Source organism: Carcharodon carcharias, chromosome 24 (genome assembly GCF_017639515.1).
Source record: "Carcharodon carcharias isolate sCarCar2 chromosome 24, sCarCar2.pri, whole genome shotgun sequence".
NCBI classification, from domain to species: domain Eukaryota; kingdom Metazoa; phylum Chordata; class Chondrichthyes; order Lamniformes; family Lamnidae; genus Carcharodon; species Carcharodon carcharias.
In genome coordinates this window covers 16,549,140-16,575,008 of record NC_054490.1, presented here as the reverse complement: position 1 = coordinate 16,575,008, position 25,869 = coordinate 16,549,140, and the positions used below count along the sequence as shown (strand labels likewise).

The following is a 25,869-nucleotide window of genomic DNA, read 5'->3' as shown; positions in this document are numbered from 1 at the left end:
CCCCTCAGCGAGGAGCAGTGCCTCAGGCCCCTGTGTTTCTCTGACTGAATCGGGCCTTTGTCCACACCCTGAGCTGCAGCCTAACAGCAGGGCGAGGACAGGCCCCCTCAGCGGTCAGCACAGTCACCCTCAACGTCTATACCGGGGAGCCCCTTCCGCTTGGGAACGGGCAACACCAGCAACATCTCGCAGCTCGCTGCCCATTGCTGCATCAGGGCTTTGCCAGGCTGGCGGGACCCCTCCCCCGACGATGCGGGGAGCTGTTGGCCGCCTGCGCGATTCCCTGTGGCCCCCCTGGGTCAGCGGGGGGACGGCTGGTGGAAGGCTGCTGAGTCTCACTGAGGGAGACTGTGTGGGGCGGGGCCTCAAGCAGCCCTGGGCCTTTGGACTGTGCCGCCTTGGCAAGGGCAGCAGCAGACTGGGTGGCTGAGAGTGGCGGCGAGGGAAGACAATGGTTTCATGCATCGCGGGTTCAACCCCACTCCCCATTCAGCCAATCCTAGTGATCCGCTGGATCGCTGTGAGGTCAGGAACTGGCACCCGCAACCAGATCATCTGTTCAGCATCCAACACACTGCTGGGTGTGTTCCAGAGGGAGCAACTAGCGGGAAAGATATAGAGGCACAAATTTACTTACAGAAAATTATGGAAGACGGACAATGGGGTCTTTCATTATCCTAATATAATCTGGGATAGGAATAGTGTAAAAGGCAGAGGGGTGAAGAGTTTCAGAAGTGTGTTCAGCAGAATTTCCTTGAATGGTACTTGACTCGCCCCAGTGATGAAAGGGGCATCTCTGGTTATGGGGGATGAGGTGGGGGTCAAGCATCAGTAGAGGAACATTTAGGCAATAGTGATCATATTATCATGAGATTTGATTGCGCTATGGAAAAAAGACAAAGAGCTTTCCGGAGTTAAATATTTAATTGGAGGAGGGTCAATTTTTAATGGGCTGAGCATAGATCTGGCCCAGCTGGCAGGCTAAATGGTAACTAAACAATGGGCTGCAGCAAAGAACTCAACCCCTGCCTCCCCGAAGGCTGCCCACCATCGAGGGGTCTGAAGCCATCCAAATTTGGCCATTCTTCAGGATGCGGTGAGAATAACTGGAAGCAGTTTAACTTCTCTGACCATGACAAATATGTACATTAGTCATTGCAGCGAGGTGAGGGTGTGTCTCAGTTTGACGGACATCAGTAAATTGGCTTATTCTGGCGAATGGGCTGCAAGTGACTCATCCCATCCCACCACGCCTGTTTCCCATCACAAGCGAAGAGGAGGATGAGGTAGGTCACATTTTACTCCTCATCCATTTAGGGTTTTAACAGGACAAATGTCTTTTTTCCCCTGGGCCTATCGCCCCAGAGTTGAAGGGCAAGTCAACGATTTGCCATCTTGTGGGAGGAAATGAATAACATAGTTATTAATGTAGCATCGTCAAACTGGTTTCGCCAGTGAGACTTCCTGCGTCTTTGTTCATTCAGTCAGGTATAGGCCTGTCTGAAAATGGACGATGTTCTACAGCATGACTCAGCTTGCTACAGATTCATTGGTTAGGGGAACAGACAGGTGTTTCTGTGGACATAGACCTGACTCTCGGATGGTATGTTGCCTTCCTAGTGCCAGGGTCAAGGATGTCACAGAGCGACTGCAGGACATTCTTCTGGGGGAGGGTGACCAGTCAGAGGTCATGGTCCACATTGGTAGCAATGACTTAGGTAGGAAGGGGGATGTGGTCCCGTGATCAGAATTTAGGGAGCGAGGTAGAAAATTAGCAAGCAAGGCCTCTAATGTAGTAATCTCCGTATTACTCCCAGTGCCATGTGCCAATGAGTACAGAAATAGGAGGATAAGGCAGGTGAATACGTGGCTGGAAAGATGGTTCAGGTGGGAGCGCTTTAGATTCCTGGGACACTGGGACTGGCTCTGGGGGAGATGGCACCTGTATAAGCTGGACGGGTTGCACCTGAACAGAGCCTGGACTGAGTTCCTTGCGGGTCTTTTGCTGGTACTGTTGGGAGGGTTTTTAACTAACTCGGCATGGGTGTGGGAATCAGGGGAGAATATGAGAGAGGAATACCAGGGTGCACAAAACACTGGGACAGACAGATAGCGCGAGTATAGAGAATGGTAAGTTAATAGGTGGAGTCAGAGTCAGGGAGAAAGTCATGAAGTCTAAATCAGGGTGACACTGCATGTATGTGAATGCATGGAGTGTAGTAAATAGGGACCTTACAGGTGCAGGTTGCCATGTGGAAAATATGATGTTGTGGCGATAACAGAGACCTGGTTCAATGAAGGGCAGGACTGGGTGTTAAATATTCCTGAGTACAAGGTGTTCAGAAGAGATAGGAAAGGAAGGAAAGGAGGAGGGGTGGTGGTATTGGTTAAGGAGAGCATTGCAGTGCTGGAGAAAGAGGATGTCCCCGAGGGGTCAAGGACAGAATCTATCTGGCTAGAGCGAATGAACAAAAAGTGTGCAATTATATTGCTTGGTGTAGTCTATAGGCCGCCAAATAGTGAGAAGGACATCGAAGAACAAATCTGTAGGGAAAATATAGAGAGATACAAACATTATAGAGTAGTTATAATGGGGGACTTTAATTACCCGAATTAGACAGGGACAGAGGTAGTGTAAAGGCAGAGATGGGCAAGATTCCTAGATTGTGTTCAGGAGACTTTTCTACAGCAGTACGTGTGCAGCCCGACAAGAAAGGAGGCACTGCTAGACCTGGTTCTTGGAAATGAGGTGGGCCAAGTAGATCAAGTGTCAGTGGGGGAGCATTTAGGAGACAGTGATCATTGTATCATAAAGTTTAGGTATGCTGGTAGAAAATGGCAATGTGCAATTCAGAGTAAAAATAAATAACTGAAGGAGCGCCGACTTCAATGGGGCAAGAACGGAGTTGGTCCATATAGACTGGAACAAAAGGTTGGCAGGGAAAGCTGGAGCTGAACAATGGGCTGCCTTCAAAGGAGAAATGGTTCGGACACAGTCAAGGTATATTCCATCGACAGGGAAAGGTAGGACAAACAAATCCAGAGCACCCTGGATAAAAAAGGAGATTGAAATTAAGATAAAGAGGACGATCGGTGCTTATATCAGGTGTCAGGTAGAAAATACAATTGAGAATCAAGGGGAATACAGAAGGTTCAGGGGGGAGGTGAAAAAGCAAATAAGAGAAGCAAAGAGGAGTTATGAGAAAAGACTGGCAGCCAATATAATGGGGAATCCCCAACTTTTCTATCAGCACATAAATAGCAAAAAGGTGGTAAAAGGAGGAGTAGAACCGATTAGGGACTAAAAAGGGAATTTACACATGGGTGAAGGGGCCGTAGCTGAGGTATTAAATGAATACTTTGCATCCGTCTTTATCAAGGAGGTAGATTCTACCCAGGCCTTTGTGATAGATGAGGAAACTCTGTCACTAGAAGGGTTCAAAATGGATAAGGGGAAGCGCTAAATAAACTGTCAGTACTTATAATTGACAAGGCACTGGGACCGGGTGAGATGCATCCAAGGATATTGAAGGAAGTGAGAGTAGAAATTCCAGGAGCACTGGCCACAATCTTTCAGTTTTCCAGAGATGCAGGGGAGGTGGCAGAGGATTGGAGAATTGTAGACATAATTTCCTTGTTCAAAAAAGTTTCTAAGGATAAGCCCAGCAATTACAGACCAGTCAGTGTAATTTCAATGGTGTGGAAGCTTCTAGAGAAAATTATTTGGCATAGAATTAGTAGTCTCAGGAAAAAGATGGATTGATTAGCGAGAGACAACATGGATTTGTAATGGGGAAGTCGTGCTTAGTTAACTTGCTGGAGTTTTTTGAAGAGGTAACAGAGAGGGTTGATGAGGTAACAGAGAGGATTGATGATGTAACAGTGAGGGTTGATGAGGGAACAGAGAGGGTTGATGAGGGAACAGAGAGGGTTGATGAGGTAACAGAGAGGGTTGATGAGGGAACAGAGAGGGTTGATGAGGGAACAGAGAGGGTTGATGAGGTAACAGAGAGGGTTGATGAGGCAATAGAAAGGGTTGATGAGGGAACAGAGAGTGTTGATGAGGGAACAGAGAGTGTTGATGAGGGAACAGAGAGGGTTGATGAGGTAACAGAGAGGGTTGATGAGTTAACAGAGAGGGTTGATGAGGTAACAGAGAGGGTTGATGAGGGAACAGAGAGTGTTGATGAGGTAACAGAGAGGATTGATGAGGGAACAGAGTGTTGATGAGGGAACAGAGAGGGTTGATGAGGTAACACAGAGGGTTGATGAGGGAACAGAGAGGGTTGATGAGGTAACAGAGAGGGTTGATGAGGTAACAGAGAGGGTTGATGAGGGAACAGAGAGGGTTGATGAGGGAACAGAGAGTGTTGATGAGGGAACAGAGAGGGTTGATGAGGTAACGCAGAGGGTTGATGAGGTAACAGAGAGGATTGATGAGGTAACAGATAGGGTTGATGAGGTAACAGAGAGGGTTGATGAGGGAACAGAGAGGGTTGATGAGTTAACAGAGAGGGTTGATGAGGGAACAGAGAGGGTTGATGAGGTAACAGAGAGGATTGATGAGGGAACAGAGAGTGTTGATGAGGGAACAGAGAGGGTTGATGAGGTAACACAGAGGGTTGATGAGGTAACAGAGAGGGTTGATGAGGTAACAGATAGGGTTGATGAGGTAACAGAGAGGGTTGATGAGGTAACAGAGAGGGTTGATGAGGGAACAGAGAGGGTTGATGAGGTAACAGAGAGGGTTGATGAGGGAACAGAGAGTGTTGATGAGGGAACAGAGAGGGTTAAAGAAGGAACAGAGAGGGTTGATGAGGTAACACAGAGGGTTGATGAGGGAACAGAGAGGGTTGATGAGGTAACACAGAGGGTTGATGAGTTAACAGAGAGGGTTGATGAGGTAACAGAGGGTTGATGAGGGAACAGAGAGGGTTGATGAGGTAACAGAGAGGGTTGATGAGGGAACATAGAGGGTTGATGAGGTAACAGAGAGGGTTGATGAGGGAACAGAGAGGGTTGATGAGGGAACAGAGAGTGTTGATGAGGGAACAGAGAGGGTTGATGAGGTAACAGAGAGGGTTGATGAGGGAACAGAGAGTGCTGATGAGGGAACAGAGAGGGTTGATGAGGTAACACAGAGGGTTGATGAGGTAACAGAGAGGGTTGATGAGGTAACAGATAGGGTTGATGAGGTAACGGAGAGGGTTGATGAGGTAACAGAGAGGGTTGATGAGGTAACAGAGAGGGTTGATGAGGTAACATAGGGTTGATGAGGTAACAGAGAGGGTTGATGAGGGAACAGAGAGGGTTGATGAGGTAACAGAGAGGGTTGATGAGGGAACAGAGAGTGTTGATGAGGGAACAGAGAGGGTTGATGAGGGACCAGAGAGGGTTGATGAGGTAACAGAGAGGGTTGATGAGGGAACAGAGAGGGTTGATGAGGTAACACAGAGGGTTGATGAGTTAACAGAGAGGGTTGATGCGGTAACAGAAAGGGTTGATGAGGGAACAGACAGGGTTGATGAGGTAACAGAGAGGGTTGATGAGGGAACATAGAGGGTTGATGAGGTAACAGAGAGGGTTAATGAGGTAACAGAGAGGGTTGATGAGGGAACAGAGAGTGTTGATGAGGGAACATAGAGGGTTGATGAGGTAACACAGAGGGTTGATGAGTTAGCAGAGAGGGTTGATGAGTTAACAGAGAGGGTTGATGAGGGAACAGAGAGGGTTGATGAGGTAACAGAGAGGATTGATGAGGGAACAGAGAGTATTGATGAGGGAACAGAGAGGGTTGATGAGGGAACAGAGAGGGTTGATGAGGTAACAGATAGGGTTGATGAGGTAACAGAGAGGGTTGATGAGGGAACAGAGAGGGTTGATGAGGTAACAGAGAGGGTTGATGAGGGAACAGAGAGTGTTGATGAGGGAACAGAGAGGGTTGATGAGGTAACACAGAGGGTTGATGAGGTAACAGAGAGGGTTGATGAGGTAACAGAGAGGGTTGATGAGGTAACAGATAGGGTTGATGAGGTAACAGAGAGGGTTGATGAGGGAACAGAGAGGGTTGATGAGGTAACAGAGAGGGTTGATGAGGGAACAGAGAGTGTTGATGAGGGAACAGAGAGGGTTGATGAGGTAACACAGAGGGTTGATGAGGTAACAGAGAGGGTTGATGAGGTAACAGATAGGGTTGATGAGGTAACAGAGAGGGTTGATGAGGGAACAGAGAGGGTTGATGAGGGAACAGAGAGGGTTGATGACGGTAATGCTGATGATTTGGTGCACATGGACTTTCCCTCTCTCCTCTCCTCTCTCCTAAAGGACATAGCTGCTAGACTGGGTCTGTGGTAGGTGGTGAGGGAGCCCACAAGAGGGGAAAACCTATTTGTCCAAGTCCTCACTAATCTACTTGGGAATGTAGGGATGTGTGGATAGAGCAGGGAGGTGGAGTTGAGGTAGGAGATCTGCGATGATCTTATTGAAAAGTGGAGCAGATTCGAGGGGCTGATTAATTTAACTTAATGCAAAATTCTATCATATTATGGTCACTATTTCCAAAAGGTTCCTTTTACAGCAAGGTTCTTAATCAGCCCTTTCTCATTGCACAACAACAGATCCATAGAAAAATTACAGTGCAGATAGAGGCCATTGTGTCAGTGCCAGCTGAAAAATAAATAATAAATAAAAAATAGCTGCCCATTTTAATCCCACCTTCCAGCGCCTAGTCCTTGCAGGCTACAGAACTTTAGATGCAGATCCAGGTACCTTTTAAATGCCTCCACCACCAAGCTAGGCATTGCATTCCACATGCCCACAGCTCTGTGGGTGAAGAATTTCCTTATGTCCTCTCTATTGCTCCTATTGCAAATGTGTCTATGTTCACAGGAGTGTAAATCAGGCACTGAGCCAATCAGGAGATATTCGAATAGCTGACCAATAACCTGGTCAAAAATATAGGTTGGAAGCAGCATCCCTAAAGGGACAGAGGCGGAGAGTTTTATGGAAGGAGTTCCTGATCTCAGGGAGCCGGCAGCAGAAGACAAGGCAGCAAGTGGTGGAGAGGTTAAAATCAGGATGCTTAACAGGACGGAATTGTAGGAATGCAGAGGTGTTGGAAGGTAAGCAAGACTGGAGGAAGTTATAGAGATAGGGAGTGTTGTAGGGGCTGGAGGAGGTTATAGAGATAGGGAGGGTTGTAGGGCTGGAGGAGGCTACAGAGGTAGGGAGGGTTGTAGGGGCTGGAGGAGGTTACAGAGATAGGGAGGGTTGTAGGGGCTGGAGGAGGTTACAGGGATAGGGAGGATTGTAGGGGCTGAAGAAGGTTACAGAGATAGGGAGGGTTGTAGTGGCTGGAGCAGGTTACAGAGATAGGGAGGGTTGTAGGGGCTGAGGAGGTTACAGAGATAGGGAGGGTTGTCGGGGCTGGAGGAGGTTACAGAGATAGGGAGGGTTGTAGGAGCGGGAGGAGGTTACAGAGATAGGGAAGGTTGTAGGGGTTGGAGGAGGTTACAGAGATAGGGAAGGGTTGTAGGTGTTAGAGGAGGTTACAGAGAAGGGAGGGTTGTAAGGGCTGTAGGAAGTTACAGAGATAGAAGGAGGTTACAGAGATATGATGGCTAAGAGGCAAGGAGTGAGAGAGAGAGGGAAGAGGAAGATGACGCAGCAAGGTGAAGCTCAGAGGGTGGGAGGCAAAAGAGGAGAAGGGGATAAGAGGTGGAGTTGGGGAAAATCATACTGGTGACATTTTCCAAAGACTTAACGTCAGAAATTAATTGCAGAAAATTCTAATGGTTTTCAAGGTTTCTTTGGCCATGCACATTATTTTTAAAAACATTTAATTAATTCACGGGATGTGGGCTTCGCTGGCTGGGCCCAGCGTTTATTACCCATCCCTAATTGCCCCCTTGAGAAGGTGGTGGTGAGCTGCCTTCTTGAACCGCCGCAGTCCCTGTGGTGTAGGTACACCCACAGCGCTGTTAGGGAGGGAGTTCCAGGGTTTTGACCCAGCGACAGTAAAGGAACAGCCGATATATTTCCAAGTCGGGATGGTGAGTGGCTTGGAGGGGAACTTCCAGGTGGTGGTGTTCCCCATGTGTCTGCTGCCCTTGTCCTTCTAGATGGTAGTTGTCGTGGGTTTGGAAGGTGCTGTCTAAGGAGCCTTGGTGAATTCCTGCAGTGCATCTTGTAAATGGTACACACACTGCTGCTACTGTGCGTCGGTGGTGGAGGGAGTGAATGTTTGTGGATGTGGTACCAATCAAGCGGGGCTGCTTTGTCCTGGATAGTGTTGAGCTTCTTGAGTGTTGTGGGAGCTGCACTGATCCAGGCAAGTGGGGAGTATCCATCACACTCCTGACTTGTACCTTGTAGATGGTGGACAGGCTTTGGGGAGTCAGGAGGTGAGTTACTTGCACAGGATTCCCAACCTCTGACCTGCTCTTGGAACCAGAGTATTTATATGGCTGGTCTATTTCAGTTTCTGGTCAATGGTAACCCCCAGGATGTTGATGGTGGGGGATTCAGTGATGGTAATGCCATTGAACATCAAGAATGTCCTCCAGACCCACACACCTCCCTATCTCTGTTGTTACCTTCAGCCATAAAACCCTCCCTATCTCTGTAACCTCCTCCACCCATACAACACTCCCTATCCCTGTAACCTCCTCCAGCCCCTACAACCCTCCCCATCCCTGTAACCTCCTCCAGGCCCTACAACCCTCCCTATCTTTATAACCACCTTCAGCCCCTACAACCCTCCCTATCTCTGTAACCTCCTCCAGCCCCTACAACCCTCCCTATCTCTGTAACCTCCTCCAGCCCCTACAACCCTCCCTATCTCTATAACCACATTCAGCCCCTACAACCCTCCCTATCTCTGTAAACTCCTCCAGCCCCTACAACCTTCCCTATCTCTGTAACCTCCTCCAGCCCCTACAACCCTCCCTATCTCTGTAACCTCCTCCAGTCCCTACAACCCTCCCTATCTCTGTAACCTCCTCCAGCCCCTACAACCCTCCCTATCCCTGTAACCTCCTCCAGTCCCTCCATCCCTCCCTATCTCTGTAATCTCCTCCACCCCTACAACACTCCCTATCCCTGTAACCTCCTCCAGTCCCTACAACCCTCTGAGGTCTCTGTGCTCCTCCTGTTCTGACCTGTTGTGCCTTGCTGCTTGAGATCACTGCATAAAATTGTCCCTTCAACCACATGGGCTCCTGGACTCTGCAATGCTCTCTCTAAGCATCTTTTCATTTGAAGAAGTCAAACTATTTGAGCAAGGTAGTTGTTGCCTGTTCTAATATCACTGATAGTGAGTGATTGCACATGTTTGTGTGTGTGTGTTTGTGTGTGTGTGTGTGTGTGTGTTTTTTTGTTTGTGTGTGTTTTTGTGTGTGTGTGTGTTTGTGTGTGTGTTTTTGTGTGTGCGTGTGTTTGTGTGTGTTTTTGTATGTGTGTTTTTGTACGTGTGTGTGTTTGTGTGTGTGTGTGTTTATATGTGTGTGTTTTTGTGTGTGTGTGTGTTTTTGTGTGTTTTTGTATGTGTGTGTGTTTGTGTGTGTGTGTGTGTGTTTATATGTGTGTGTTTGTGTGTGTGTGTGTTTGTGTGTGTGTGTCTGTGTTTGTTTGTGTGTGTGTTTGTGTGTGTGTTTTTTTGTGTGTATGTGTTTGTGTTTGTGTGTGTGTGTGTTTGTGTGTGTGTGTTTTTGTGTATGTGTGTGTTTGTCTGTGTGTGTGTGTGTGTGTGTTTTTGTGTGTGTGTGTGTTTGTGTGTATGTGTGTGTGTGTGTTTTTGTGTGTGTGTGTGTGTGTGTGTGTTTTTGTAGGTGCTGGGAGAATGTATTTGTAAGTCTATATGTATCTATAGGTGCTCTTAGATCTCTGCATGTTTGTTGGTGTGTGTTTGCATGCGGGTGAGTGTAGGCTTGTCGGTGTGGACATATATCTCTGTTGAGGTTTGTGTATCTACATTGAGTGCGTGTCTTTTTGTGTTTGTGTGGTGATCCTGCCTTGGAGTGCAGTGGAAGAGCAGATCACTGGGCTAGAGTAACAGATGTGACCCTGCGCCCAGTTGATCTCTCTGCAGCGCCCTGGCCTGATGCGTGTGTGAAAGTTGGGTCCTGGCTGTGTTTGTGCAGACCACTCCCTGAAAATTTTATGGGTGAATGTCGATGGTGAATATCGAATCAGTGCTAAAATTAAAACACCGCGGATGCTGGAAATCTGAAACGAAAACAGAAATTTACTGGAAAAACTCAGCGGGTCTGACAGCATCTGTGGAGAGAAAGACAGAGTTAACGTTTCGAGCTCGTATGACCCTCCCTCAGATGCTGTAAGGCCTATCGAATCAATGCCGTAGCTCAAGGTGAATATCTGAGTGCTTGATCTTTTCTGAACGTTCATCCTCTCTTTCCCACAGGTGCTAATTCATGCGATGGAAGTTTGTGACCACCAATGTTTTATGACCAGGTCAACCTCATATTGGATTAATAAATACACACAGGCATATTCTTTACCAGGGCCGGAGGAAACATTTTCTGTTATACCAAGAAGCAATGAGCCAGATCACATGGAGGAAAGGGTAAAGAAGGCTGTTGGGTATATATTTCATTGCAGTGGCAATCGGCGTATTGCAAATGGTACTTGTTTTGTACTGTCTGGCAACCTGCTCCTTACCTGTTGCCATGTTGTTGCTTATAACCAAATACTAGATCAATTATGGGTTAGTTTTGATGATCAGAGGGAAGACCCGATGAATATTAATCATGGTGAATGTTACAGGCTTAAGTCAGTCATTTGTTTCTCAAAGGAGCTTGACTATTTTTTGTTCGACATATATTGTGGCAAATCACAATTACCTGAGGGTCTATTACAATCTGTTTACAGGAGGCCCAGTCACGGGCAGGTTTGTATCGTGGGTTACCCAGATCATGAGGGCAAATCCGCAGAGATTTGCCCTGTTATCCCATTAGAGTGGCGTCACATTACATCTGATGAATATTCGCCAAATGTACTCTTTAACTTGAGAGGGCGAGGGGCTGGAATAGCCTCGAGTTCAGGAATGAGAGAATGTAAATTAAATCATAAATTACCCTCTAATTCAGGAACGAGACATCGTAAATTACCCTTTGATACAGGAACGAGACATCGTAAATTACTCTCTAATTCAGGAAAGAGACATCGTAAATTACCCTTTGATACAGGAACGAGACATCGTAAATTACTTTATAATCAGAGAGTGAGATATCATAAATTACTCTATAATGAGGGAGTGAGATATCGTAAATTACTTTATAATCAGAGAGTGAGATATCATAAATTACTCTATAATGAGGGAGTGAGATATCGTAAATTACTTTATAATCAGAGAGTGAGATATCATAAATTACTCTATAATGAGGGAGTGAGATATCGTAAATTACTTTATAATCAGAGAGTGAGATATCATAAATTACTCTATAATGAGGGAGTGAGATATCGTAAATTACCCTTTGATACAGGAATGAGACATCGTAAATTACTTTATAATCAGAGAGTGAGATATCATAAATTACTCTATAATGAGGGAGTGAGATATCGTAAATTACCCTTTGATACAGGAACGAGACATCGTAAATTACTTTATAATCAGAGAGTGAGATATCATAAATTACTCTATAATTCAGCTATGAAACATCGTAAATTACTTTATAATGATGGAGTGACATATCGTAAAATGCTCTTTATTGCAGGAGCAAGACGTTGTAAATTAATCTATAATTCAGGAAATAAACACCATAAATTACTCTATAGTGAAGGAGTAAAATGTCCTGAATTAGTCCATAATATTGAAGTGGGACATCCTGAATTCCCTTCTAATACAGGAGTAGGAGGTTCTGAAATAACCTGTAATCCAGGAGTTGTAAACACTCAATTTGGCTCCACTCCAGGGAAAGAAATTCCTGATTTAAGCGATAAACTTGGAGCAGGAAATCCTATAACAAACCATAGTTACTATTTCACTGTGAAAAGTTCACAAAGCCCATATTCTAATAATGCAATCACTTATTTGACATCTCTGTCCGAGGGGTCATCCGGTTCTCCGGTCATTAATGATGGGGGACAGTTAGTTGGGATGCACCAGTCGGGATGTACCTCTCTCAATGATGGAAAAAGGCCCAAGTATTGGATAGCACAGGGAGTTAGCATTTCTGCAATCCTCAAAGATATACGGTCAAAGCGAGCTGTTCAACATATCAATAGACAGCCTTCTAATCGTATGCAGATGATTCGTATGAAGAGAAAAATAGGCCCATATGGAAAATTGGATAGAGCCAACATCAGGCCCTCTAAGTGCCAAGACAGCCATTGCCCATTTTGTACCCTCTCCATGTGGCAGTACCATGTCATGTTTTATCAGATGCTAATATTGAAAACATACTTTCACCTGTAACAATCTGCATAGCCCATTGATCTAAGTTCATACAGACGCACTCTGTCCTTCTAAAATAATAACTTTTATTTGTGTTGCACTTATAAACTCGTGGGAGATGTGGGAACGAGAGTCCGCACCACCTGAGGACCATACTCTGCTGGGAAGCGTGTGGGATCAGCATAAGTTGTACCACCTACAAGACGCACTGCAGCAACTTACCAAGACTTCTCCGACAGCACCTTCCAAACCCGTGAACTCTACCACCTAGAAGGGCAAGGGCAGCTGACATATGGGAACACCTCCACCTGGGAGCTCCCCTCCAAGACACACACCATTGTATTCCATTACATGAATTTATATTTGTGGGGAAGAGATGAGACTTGGAACTATATCACCACGTTATAAGAGCATAATAATTTTCATAATATTATTCTGGTTTATTGTAAAGTAGGTTTATGGGTGTGAGTGTAGATGGTTCTGTCAGTGTGATTTAATTACACTGGAGTCAGGTAGGCTGCAAGCTTGAAATTATCAAAAGAAGCTAGGTGTAGAAATGTACTTGAAATGCTAATGGATATACATGGATTGGGTTTTAGCATGTAAGGTGTGAAGGAAATTGGCATTTATAGGTAAGGGAAGGAGTTGGTTGTATTTTGAAGGGATGTTAGAATGTTTACAACTAGCCAGATAACCAAGGCTGAGCAGTGGGTTTATTTTACCAAAGGTTACTGACAATATTGGCAACATGAAAGTTTCTATATTATGGGAAAGGTACATTTCCAAAGACATATGGAACAATGGAATTTACAGATTAAATAGAGAGAAACATATATAAAGGGGAATGAAAGGCTATGTTGTGGGGTGGGGGGGAGGGGAAGTGTGGGGGGTGCATGTAAGATCTAACAGGAGAGAGCAAAACAACATAAGGGAAGCATCCAGCCACTTGTGCTGAAGTCTGCCATGTCCACTAACTAAAGTTGGAGACATACTTTTGGAATTCCACTGTCGAGCGGGTGCTGTGGTAACTTGCTGGCTTGCTTTTTAAATTTAAAATCTATTTTGGACTGTTGCCTTAAGGGGGTTGTGTAATTGGGAGTCAGGTTAATTAGAAATTTTATGATTTGTTATAGTAATATGTAATTGTCGTCTTATGTATGTGCTTGAAATCTTTTCTTTCGTTAATAAATATTTAAATTTTTTAAAACCTCTAAAGGTCTTGAAGGAACTCATTGCTCCTGAATTCAGTGCGTATATCTGCTCATAATAAATACAAATTGCAAAGTTATTATGATAGCCTGGCCAAGTTTCCCTTGCGGATTTGGCCTACCTGGCACACATCATCTGCAACGGCACAAGAAAAGTGGGGGCTCTTTGCAGGCTGTTTGAAATTTTTTGATTGGCCTAGAGTTGGTGAAATGGGAATGAGTTTGCAAAGCACATTGAACACAGGAGTTGGGTTTTAAAGCAGTGAAACTGCAAAAACAGCTTTACCCATGGCTAAAACTTTTATGGAAGTCGAGGATAAAGCTCTGATTGTGTTCCAAAAATCATCTAAGGGTAAGCTAATGGAGCTGGTGGGTAAGTCAAAGTTGAGGTTACCTGTAGGGGCAAAGAGAGCAGGCACAGTTAAAGTAATAGCGCAGCGTTTGAAGCTGGAAAGGATATCTGACACTAGTGAGTCACGGCTGGAGGTAGTGAGACTTCAGTTACAAATGAAGGAGCTTGAAAGTGGAATTGAGAACGCCAGAGGCAGAGGAAAGGGGAAGAGAAAGGGCGTTACAAATGGAGCAAGCAGAAAGGCAGGAGAGAGAAAGAAAGCAGGAAAGGGAATTACCAAGGGAGGAAAGAGAGACAGAGAGAGCGAGACAGAGAGAGAATACCAGCTTAAAAAGCCGGAAGTTTCAAAAAAAAGGGGATCTCAGATGTTGAGGAAGGTTCTGATGTGGAAACAACCACTTCCAGTCTAAAGCCCAATGGGGAGATTTTAAAATTTGTAGAAGCTCTTCCAAAGTTTGAAGGAATGGATGTGGAGACATCCTTTATCTTGTTTGAGAAGACAGATAAGCAGATGAAGTGGCCACAAGAAATGTGGACATGTTTCTACCATCTAGGTGAGTAGGTAGAGCTCATGTGGTTTATGCTTCACTGTCAGGAGAAGTATCATTGGATTATGATGTCGTAAAAAAGGGGTATTGTAAGTGCGTATGTATTAGTTCCTAAGGCAGGCAGAAATTTAGGAATATAAAGAAACAGCCTGGGCAAACTTATATTGAGCTTGAGAGAGTAAAACAAAGTAATTTTGACCAGTGGATACGTGTGTTAAAGGTAGAAACAACATATGCAGCTCTTAGAGGAGGAATCTTTGGTAGTGAGGGGAGGAACAGAGGGTTAAACGGGAAGACAAGCAGTGGAGAGAGCTGATGATTATGAGTCAGTTCATCAATCTAAAACTTTCCTCCTCACCCTTTTAAATGCGAGAAGGAGAGAAAGTGGGAAGGTGAAAGGAGAGTAGGCAGTCAGGATAGAGGTAGAGGTCGAGTCGTTGGAAACCCTCAGAAAGCCTTTTCTCAGGATGAAAGGGAAGGTTCCGATGGGAGAAGTGATGCTCGAAAACAGGGGGGGCACTTTAATAAAAGTTGGGCGCACAAAGACAATGTGTTGGAGTTTGCAGGGAAAAACGGTTGCAGTAATTGGAACACAGGAAAGTGCTGGAAGTAAGACCAGAATCTTCGAAACGGCACGCGCGTTGGTCCCCATGACACCGCGCGACGTTCTGAACTTCAGTTCGGCAGGCGTGCCGCCAACTCTGGTGCTGAACTGCCAAAGGCCTATTAAGGCCCTTTAAAAACGAATTAAAATAATTAGCGGAGCTGCTTGTCCAACCTTAAGGTTGGTGGCGAGGGTGGCGGGGTGCGAAGATACCAGGCGGCCTTCACGTTTATCATGAAACCTCATCCATGGGCAGGATGAAGCTGCATGAAGGATTTACAAATCAATAAACTTTTTAAATTAAAATTCATTGACATGTCCCAGCTCATGTGACACTGTCACATGAGGGGGCTCGTCTGAACATCTGTTTTCTCTCTCTATGTAAAATTTTAAAAATGTAATGAAACTCCCAGAGTCAGCTCCATGCCTCAGGGAGATTTCTGCGTTCTAGCCCATGCATGTCCAAACTCAGCCTCCTCCCCCCTGCCCACTCAGTGCTTCAGGGTGTGCGCTCACGCTGGGCGGTCCTTAATTGGCCTGCCCACGTAAAATGGCGGCACGCAGCCAATCACGGGCAGCGATTGGCTGGACACCCGGCTGCGCCCGCTGCTGCTCAGCACCCCTCCAATAGAGGGGGAGGAAATTCTCCTCTAAGAGACCTGCGAGCGCTGGGCTCCAGACACAGGGAAAAAACAATGGTTAGTGTACAGGTAAAACAGGAAGAATTAGTGATAGGTAAAAAAGAGGGAATGTGTTCAGGATTTAACAAATGGAGCTGTGAAGAGCAGGCTGCAGAAGGAGAAGTCTTCCCATGTGTACAGGGTGTGCAAAGATATTAAATTTTTAAGAGACACAGGAATTAGACAACCGTTACTGTAATGGGGTAGTAATATTTGTTGTTCAGAGAAAGTATTACAGGAACAGGCTACAATAACTAATACAACACATAGACTACTGTACCCTGAATTATTAGTCCAGTAACATAATCGCTACACTAAAGTACCTGGATTATTAGACCAGTTACGTAACCCCTACAGTATTGTACCCTGGATTATTAGTCCAGTATCATAATCAATACACTACTGTACCCTGGATTATTGGTCCAGTAACATAACCCCTACACTACTGCACCCTGGATTATAAATCCAGTAACATAATCCCTACACTATTGTACCCTGGATTATTAGTCCAGTAACATACCCCTACACTACTGTAGCCTGGATTATTAGTCCAGTAACATAATCCCTACACTACTGTTCCCTGGATTATTAGTCTAGTAACATAATCCCTACATTACTGTACCCTGGATTATTAGTCCAGTAACATAATACCTACACTACTGTACCCTCGATTATTAGTCCAGTGACATAACACCTACACTACTGTACCTGGATTATTAGTCCAGTAACATAATCCCTACGCTGCTGTAGCCTGGATTATTAGTCCAGTTACATAACCCCTAAAGCACTGTACCCTGGGTTATTAGTCCAGTAACATAACCCCTACACTACTGTACCCTGGATTATTAGTCCAGTAACATAACCCTTACACAACTGTACCCTGGATTATAAATACAGTAACATACCCCGACACTACTGTACCCTGGATTATTAGTCCAGTAACAAAACCCCTACACTACTGTACCCTGGATAATTAGTCCAATAATATAATTCCTACACTACTGTACCCTGGATTATTATTCCAGTATCATAACATCTACACCACTGTACCCTGGATTATTAGTCCAGTAACATAATCCCTACACTACAGTACCCTGGTTTATTACTCCAGAAACGTAATTCCTACACTACTGTACCCTGGATTATTAGTCCAGTGACATAATCCCTACACTACTGTACCCTGGATTATTGGTCCAGTAACATAAGCCCTACACTACTGTAACCTGGATTATTAGTCCAGTAACATAATCCTTACACTACTGTACCCTGGATTATTAGTCTAGTAGCATAACCCGTACACTACTCTAAAATGGATTATTAGTCCATAGACATAACCCCTACACTACTGTACCCTGGATAATTAGTCCAGTAACATAACCCCTACACTACTGCACCCTGGATTATTATTCCAGTAACATAACCTCTACACCACTGTACCCTGGATTATTAGTCCAGTAACATAATCCCTACACTACTGTAACCTGGATTATTAGTCCAGTAACAAAACGCCTATACTAATGTAGCCTGGATTATTAGTACAGTAACATAACCTTACACTACTGTAACTTGGATTAAAAGTCCAGTAACATAATCCCTAAACTACTGTACCCTGGATTATTAGTCCAGTTACATAATCACTACACTACTGTACCCTGGATTGTTAGTCCAGTAACATACCCCTACACTACTGTACCCTGGATTATTTGTCCAGTAACATAATCCTTACACGACTGTACCCTGGAATATTAGTCCAGTAACATATCCACTACACTACTCTAACCTGGATTATTAGACCAGTAACATAACCCCTACACTACTGTACCCTGGATAATTAGTCCAGTAACATCACCCCTACACTACTGTACCCTGGATTATTAGTCCAGTAACATAACCCCTACACCACTTTAACCTGGATTATTAGTGCAGTAACATAATCCTTACACTACTGTAACCTGGATTATTAGTCCAGTAACATAACCCCTACACTACTGTACCCTGGATTATTAGTCCAGTAACAAAACGCCTATACTAATGTAACCTGGATTATTAGTACAGTAACATAACCTTACACTACTGTACCTTGGATGAAAAGTCCAGTAACATAATCCCTAAACTACTGTACCCTGGATTATTAGTCCAGTTACATAATCACTACACTACTGTACCCTGGATTGTTAGTCCAGTAACATACCCCTACACTACTGTACCCTGGATTATTTGTCCAGTAACATAATCCTTACACGACTGTACCCTGGAATATTAGTCCAGTAACATATCCACTACACTACTCTAACCTGGATTATTAGACCAGTAACATAACCCCTACACTACTGTATCCTGGATAATTAGTCCAGTAACATCACCCCTACACTACTGTACCCTGGATTATTAGTCCATAAACATAACACCTACACTACTGTGCACTGGATAATTAGTCCAGTAACATAACCTCTACACTACTGTTCCCTGGATTATTAGTCCAGTAACATAATCCCTACACTACAGTACCCTGGATTATTACTCCAGAAACATAATTCCTACACTACTGTACCCTGGATTATTAGTCCAGTGACATAATCCCTACACTACTGTACCCTGGATTATTGGTCCAGTAACACAACCCCTACACTACTGTAACCTGGATTATTAGTCCAGTAACATAATCCTTACAATACTGTACCCTGGATTATTAGTCCAGTAACATAACCCGTACACTACTCTAAAATGGATTATTAGTCCATAGACATAACCCCTACACTACTGTACCCTGGATAATTAGTCCAGTAACATAACCCCTACACTACTGTACCCTGGATTATTATTCCAGTAACATAACCTCTACACCACTGTACCCTGGATTATTAGTCCAGTAACATAATCCCTACACTACTGTAACCTGGATTATTAGTCCAGTAACATACCCCTACACTACTGTACCCTGGATTATTAGTCCAGTAACAAAACGCCTATACTAATGTAGCCTGGATTACTAGTACAGTAACATAACCTTACACTACTGTACCTTGGATGAAAAGTCCAGTAACATAATCCCTAAACTACTGTACCCTGGATTATTAGTCCAGTTACATAATCACTACACTACTGTACCCTGGATTGTTAGTCCAGTAACATACCCCTACACTACTGTACCCTGGATTATTTGTCCAGTAACATAATCCTTACACGACTGTACCCTGGAATATTAGTCCAGTAACATATCCACTACACTACTCTAACCTGGATTATTAGACCAGTAACATAATCCCTACACTACTGTACTCTTGATTATTAGGCCAATAACATAGTCCCTACACTACTGTAGCCTGGATTATTAGTCCAGTAACATAACCCCTACACTACTGTATCCTGGATAATTAGTCCAGTAACATCACCCCTACACTACTGTACCCTGGATTATTAGTCCATAAACATAACACCTACACTACTGTGCACTGGATAATTAGTCCAGTAACATAACCTCTACACTACTGTTCCCTGGATTATTAGTCCAGTAACATAATCCCTACACTACAGTACCCTGGATTATTACTCCAGAAACATAATTCCTACACTACTGTACCCTGGATTATTAGTCCAGTGACATAATCCCTACACTACTGTACCCTGGATTATTGGTCCAGTAACATAACCCCTACACTACTGTAACCTGGATTATTAGTCCAGTAACATAATCCCTACACTACAGTACCCTGGATTATTACTCCAGAAACATAATTCCTACACTACTGTACCCTGGATTATTAGTCCAGTGACATAATCCCTACACTACTGTACCCTGGATTATTGGTCCAGTAACATAACCCCTACACTACTGTACCCTGGAATATTAGTCCAGTAACATATCCCTACACTACTGTACCCTGGATAATTAGTCCAGTAACATAACCCCTATTCCACTCTATCCTGGATAATTAGTCCAATAATATAATCCCTACACTACTGTACCCTGGATTATTATTCCAGTATCATAACATCTACACCACTGTACCCTGGATTATTAGTCCAGTAACATAATCCCTACACTACAGTACCCTGGTTTATTACTCCAGAATCGTAATTCCTACACTACTGTACCCTGGATTATTAGTCCAGTGACATAATCCCTACACTACTGTACCCTGGATTATTGGTCCAGTAACATAACCCCTACACTACTGTACCCTGGAATATTAGTCCAGTAACATATCCCTACACTACTGTACCCTGGATAATTAGTCCAGTAACATAACCCCTATTCCACTCTACCCTGGATAATTAGTCCAATAATATAATCCCTACACTACTGTACCCTGGATTATTATTCCAGTATCATAACATCTACACCACTGTACCCTGGATTATTAGTCCAGTAACATAATCCCTACACTACAGTACCCTGGTTTATTACTCCAGAAACGTAATTCCTACACTACTGTACCCTGGATTATTAGTCCAGTGACATAATCCCTACACTACTGTACCCTGGATTATTGGTCCAGTAACATAACCCCTACACTACTGTAACCTGGATTATTAGTCCAGTAACATAATCCTTACACTACTGTACCTTGGATTATTAGTCCAGTAACATAACCCGTACACTACTCTAAAATGGATTATTAGTCCATAGACATAACCCCTACACTACTGTACCCTGGATAATTAGTCCAGTAACATAACCCCTACACTACTGCACCCTGGATTATTATTCCAGTAACATAACCTCTACACCACTGTACCCTGGATTATTAGTCCAGTAACATAATCCCTACACTACTGTAACCTGGATTATTAGTCCAGTAACAAAACGCCTATACTAATGTAGCCTGGATTATTAGTACAGTAACATAACCTTACACTACTGTAACTTGGATTAAAAGTCCAGTAACATAATCCCTAAACTACTGTACCCTGGATTATTAGTCCAGTTACATAATCACTACACTACTGTACCCTGGATTGTTAGTCCAGTAACATACCCCTACACTACTGTACCCTGGATTATTTGTCCAGTAACATAATCCTTACACGACTGTACCCTGGAATATTAGTCCAGTAACATATCCACTACACTACTCTAACCTGGATTATTAGACCAGTAACATAACCCCTACACTACTGTACCCTGGATAATTAGTCCAGTAACATCACCCCTAAACTACTGTACCCTGGATTATTAGTCCAGTAACATAACCCCTACAACACTTTAACCTGGATTATTAGTCCAGTAACATAATCCTTACCCTACTGTAACCTGGATTATTAGTCCAGTAACATCACCCCTACACTACTGTACCCTGGATTATTAGTCCATAAACATAACACCTAAACTACTGTGCACTTGATAATTAGTCCAGTGACATAATCCCTACACTACTGTACCCTGGATTATTGGTCCAGTAACATAACCCCTACACTACTGTAACCTGGATTATTAGTCCAGTAACATAATCCTTACACTACTGTACCCTGGATTATTAGTCCAGTAACATAACCCGTACACTACTCTAAAATGGATTATTAGTCCATAGACATAACCCCTACACTACTGTACCCTGGATAATTAGTCCAGTAACATAACCCCTACACTACTGTACCCTGGATTATTATTCCAGTAACATAACCTCTACACCACTGTACCCTGGATTATTAGTCCAGTAACATAATCCCTACACTACTGTAACCTGGATTATTAGTCCAGTAACATACCCCTACACTACTGTACCCTGGATTATTAGTCCAGTAACAAAACGCCTATACTAATGTAGCCTGGATTACTAGTACAGTAACATAACCTTACACTACTGTACCTTGGATGAAAAGTCCAGTAACATAATCCCTAAACTACTGTACCCTGGATTATTAGTCCAGTTACATAATCACTACACTACTGTACCCTGGATTGTTAGTCCAGTAACATACCCCTACACTACTGTACCCTGGATTATTTGTCCAGTAACATAATCCTTACACGACTGTACCCTGGAATATTAGTCCAGTAACATATCCACTACACTACTCTAACCTGGATTATTAGACCAGTAACATAATCCCTACACTACTGTACCCTGCATTATCAGTCCAGTAACATAACCCCTACACTACTGTACCCTTGATTATTAGGCCAATAACATAGTCCCTACACTACTGTAGCCTGGATTATTAGTCCAGTAACATAACCCCTACACTACTGTATCCTGGATAATTAGTCCAGTAACATCACCCCTACACTACTGTACCCTGGATTATTAGTCCATAAACATAACACCTACACTACTGTGCACTGGATAATTAGTCCAGTAACATAACCTCTACACTACTGTTCCCTGGATTATTTGTCCAGTAACATAATCCCTACACTACAGTACCCTGGATTATTACTCCAGAAACATAATTCCTACACTACTGTACCCTGGATTATTAGTCCAGTGACATAATCCCTACACTACTGTACCCTGGATTATTGGTCCAGTAACATAACCCCTACACTACTGTAACCTGGATTATTAGTCCAGTAACATAATCCTTACACTACTGTACCCTGGATTATTAATCCAGTAACATAACCCGTACACTACTCTAAAATGGATTATTAGTCCATAGACATAACCCCTACACTACTGTACCCTGGATAATTAGTCCAGTAACATAACCCCTACACTACTGTACCCTGGATTATTATTCCAGTAACATAACCTCTACACCACTGTACCCTGGATTATTAGTCCAGTAACATAATCCCTACACGACTGTAACCTGGATTATTAGTCCAGTAACATACCCCTACACTACTGTACCCTGGATTATTAGTCCAGTAACAAAACGCCTATACTAATGTAGCCTGGATTACTAGTACAGTAACATAACCTTACACTACTGTACCTTGGATGAAAAGTCCAGTAACATAATCCCTAAACTACTGTACCCTGGATTATTAGTCCAGTTACATAATCACTACACTACTGTACCCTGGATTGTTAGTCCAGTAACATACCCCTACACTACTGTACCCTGGATTATTTGTCCAGTAACATAATCCTTACACGACTGTACCCTGGAATATTAGTCCAGTAACATATCCACTACAATACTCTAACCTGGATTATTAGACCAGTAACATAATCCCTACACTACTGTACCCTGCATTATCAGTCCAGTAACATAACCCCTACACTACTGTACCCTTGATTATTAGGCCAATAACATAGTCCCTACACTACTGTAGCCTGGATTATTAGTCCAGTAACATAACCCCTGCACTACTTTACCCTGGATTATTAGTCCAGTAACATAACCCCTACACTACTGTACCCTGGTTTATTAGTCCAGTAACATAACCCCTACACTACTGTACCCTGGATTATTAGTCCAGTAACATAACCCCTACACTACAGTTCCAAGGATTATTTGTCCAGTAACATAACCCCTGCACTACTCTACCCTGGATTATTAGTCCAGGAACATCACCCCTACACTATTGTACCCTGGCGTATTAGTCCAGTAACATTATCCCAACACTACTGTCCCCTGGATTATTAGTCCAGTAACATAATCCCTACACTACTGATCCCTGCATTATTAGCACAGTAACATAACCCCTACACTACTGTACCCTGGATTATTAGTCCAGTAACATAATCCCTACACTACTGATCCCTGGATTATTAGCACAGTAACATGACCACTACACTAATGTACACTGGATTATTAGTCAAGTTACTTAACCTCTACAATACAGTAGCCTGGATTATTAGTCCAGTAACATAATCCCTACACTACTGTATACTGTATTATTAGTCCAGTAACATAATCCCCACACTACTGTACCCTGGATTTAGACCAGGAAAATAACCCCTTAACTGCTGTACCCTGGATTATTAGTCCAGTACCATAATACCTACTCTTCTGTACCCGGGATTATTAGTCCAGTAACATAACCCCTTCACTACTGTACCCTAGATTATTAGTCCAGTAACATAATCCCTACACTAGTGTACCCTGGATTATTAGTCCAGTAACATAACCCCTACACTACTGTACCCTGGATTATTAGTCCAGTAACATAATGCCTACAGTACTGTACCCTGTATTATTTGTGCTGTAAAATAATCCCTACACAACTCTACCCTGGATTATTAGTCCAGTATCACAACCCCTACACTATTGTACCCTGGAGTATTACTCCAGTAACATAATCCCTGCAGTACTGTAGCCTGGATTATTAGTCTAGTGACATAAATCCTACACTACTGTACCCTGGATTATTAGTCCAGTAACATAATCCCTACACTACTGTACACTGAATTATTAGTCCAGTATCATAACCCCTACACTACTGTACCCTTGACTAGTATTCAACTAACATAACACCTAAACCACTGTACCCTGGATTATTAGTCCTGCAACATGACCCCTACACTACTGTTCCCTGGATTAATAGTCCGGTAATTTAACCCCTACACTACTGTATTCTGGATTATTAGTCTTGTAAAATAACATGAACACCACTGTTACCTGGATTATTAGTCCAGTAACATAATCCCTACATTACTGTACCCTGCACTAATAGTCCAGTAACCTAACCCCGGCACTTCTGTACCCTGGATTATTACTCCAGTAAAATAATCCCTACACTACTTTACCCTGGATTATTAGTCCAGTAACATAACCCCTACACTACTGTACCCTGGATTATTAGTCCAGTAACATAACCCCTACACTACTTTACCCTGGATTATTTGTCCAGTAAAATAACCTCTGCACTACTGTACCCTGGATTATTGTCCAGTAGCATAATCCCTACACTATTTTACACTTGATTATTAGTCCAATAACATAACCCCTACACTACTGTATCCTGGGTTATTATTCCAGTAACATAATCCCTACACTACTGTACCCTGGGTTATTGGTTCAGTAACAAAACCCCCACACTACTGTACTCTGGATTTTTAGTCCAGTAACATAACCCCTACACTCCTGTACCCTGGCTTATTCATCCAGTAACATAACCCCTACACTACTGTACTCTGGATTTTTAGTCCAGTAACATAATCCCTACACTACTGTACCCTTGATTATTAGGCCAGTAACATAGTCCCTACAGTACTGTTGCCTGGATTATTAGTCCAGTAACATAACCCCTACACTACTAAACACTGCATTATTAGTCCAGTAACATAACCCCTGCACTACTTTACCCTGGATTATTAGTCCAGTAACATAACCCCTACACTACTGTACCCTGGTTTATTAGTCCAGTAACATAACCCCTACACTACAGTACCCTGGATTATTAGTCCAGTAACATATCCCCTACACTACTGTTCCCAGGATTATTTGTCCAGTAACATAACCCGGGCACTACTCTACCCTGGATTATTAGTCCAGTAACATCACCCCTACACTACTGTACCCTGGATTATTAGTCCAGTAACATAATGCCTACAGTACTGTACCCTGTATTATTTGTCCTGTAAAATAATCCCTACACAACTGTACCCTGGATTATTAGTCCAGTATGACAACCCCTACACTATTGTACCCTGGAGTATTACTCCAGTAACATAATCCCTACACTACTGTACCCTGGATTATTAGTCCAGTAACATAATCCCTACACTACTGTACACTGAATTATTAGTCCAGTATCATAACCCCTACACTACTGTACCCTTGACTAGTATTCCATTAACATAACACCTAAACCACTGTACCCTGGATTATTAGTCCTGCAACATGACCCCTACACTACTGTTCCCTGGATTAATAGTCCGGTAATTTAACACCTACACTACTGTATTCTGGATTATTAGTCTTGTAAAATAACATCTACACCACTGTTACCTGGATTATTAGTCCAGTAACATAATCCCCACACTACTGTACCCTGGATTTAGACCAGGAAAATAACCCCTTCACTACTGTACCCTGGATTATTAGTCCAGTAACATAATACCTACTCTTCTGTACCCGGGATTATTAGTCCAGTAACATAACCCCTACACTACTGTACCCTAGATTATTAGTCCAGTAACATAACCCCTACACTACTGTACCCTGGAT

At 43.3% G+C, this 25,869-nt stretch overlaps 1 long non-coding RNA gene across 1 annotated transcript; it reads left to right on the top strand.

The window, feature by feature from the left end:
- The first annotated feature begins 1,186 nt into the window (after positions 1 to 1,186).
- Positions 1,187 to 13,259, top strand: LOC121269423. The gene is made up of 3 exons (XR_005941360.1): positions 1,187 to 1,286; positions 10,421 to 10,640; positions 12,531 to 13,259. It is a non-coding gene; the product is annotated as an uncharacterized LOC121269423 (long non-coding RNA).
- Positions 13,260 to 25,869: the final 12,610 nt, after the last annotated feature.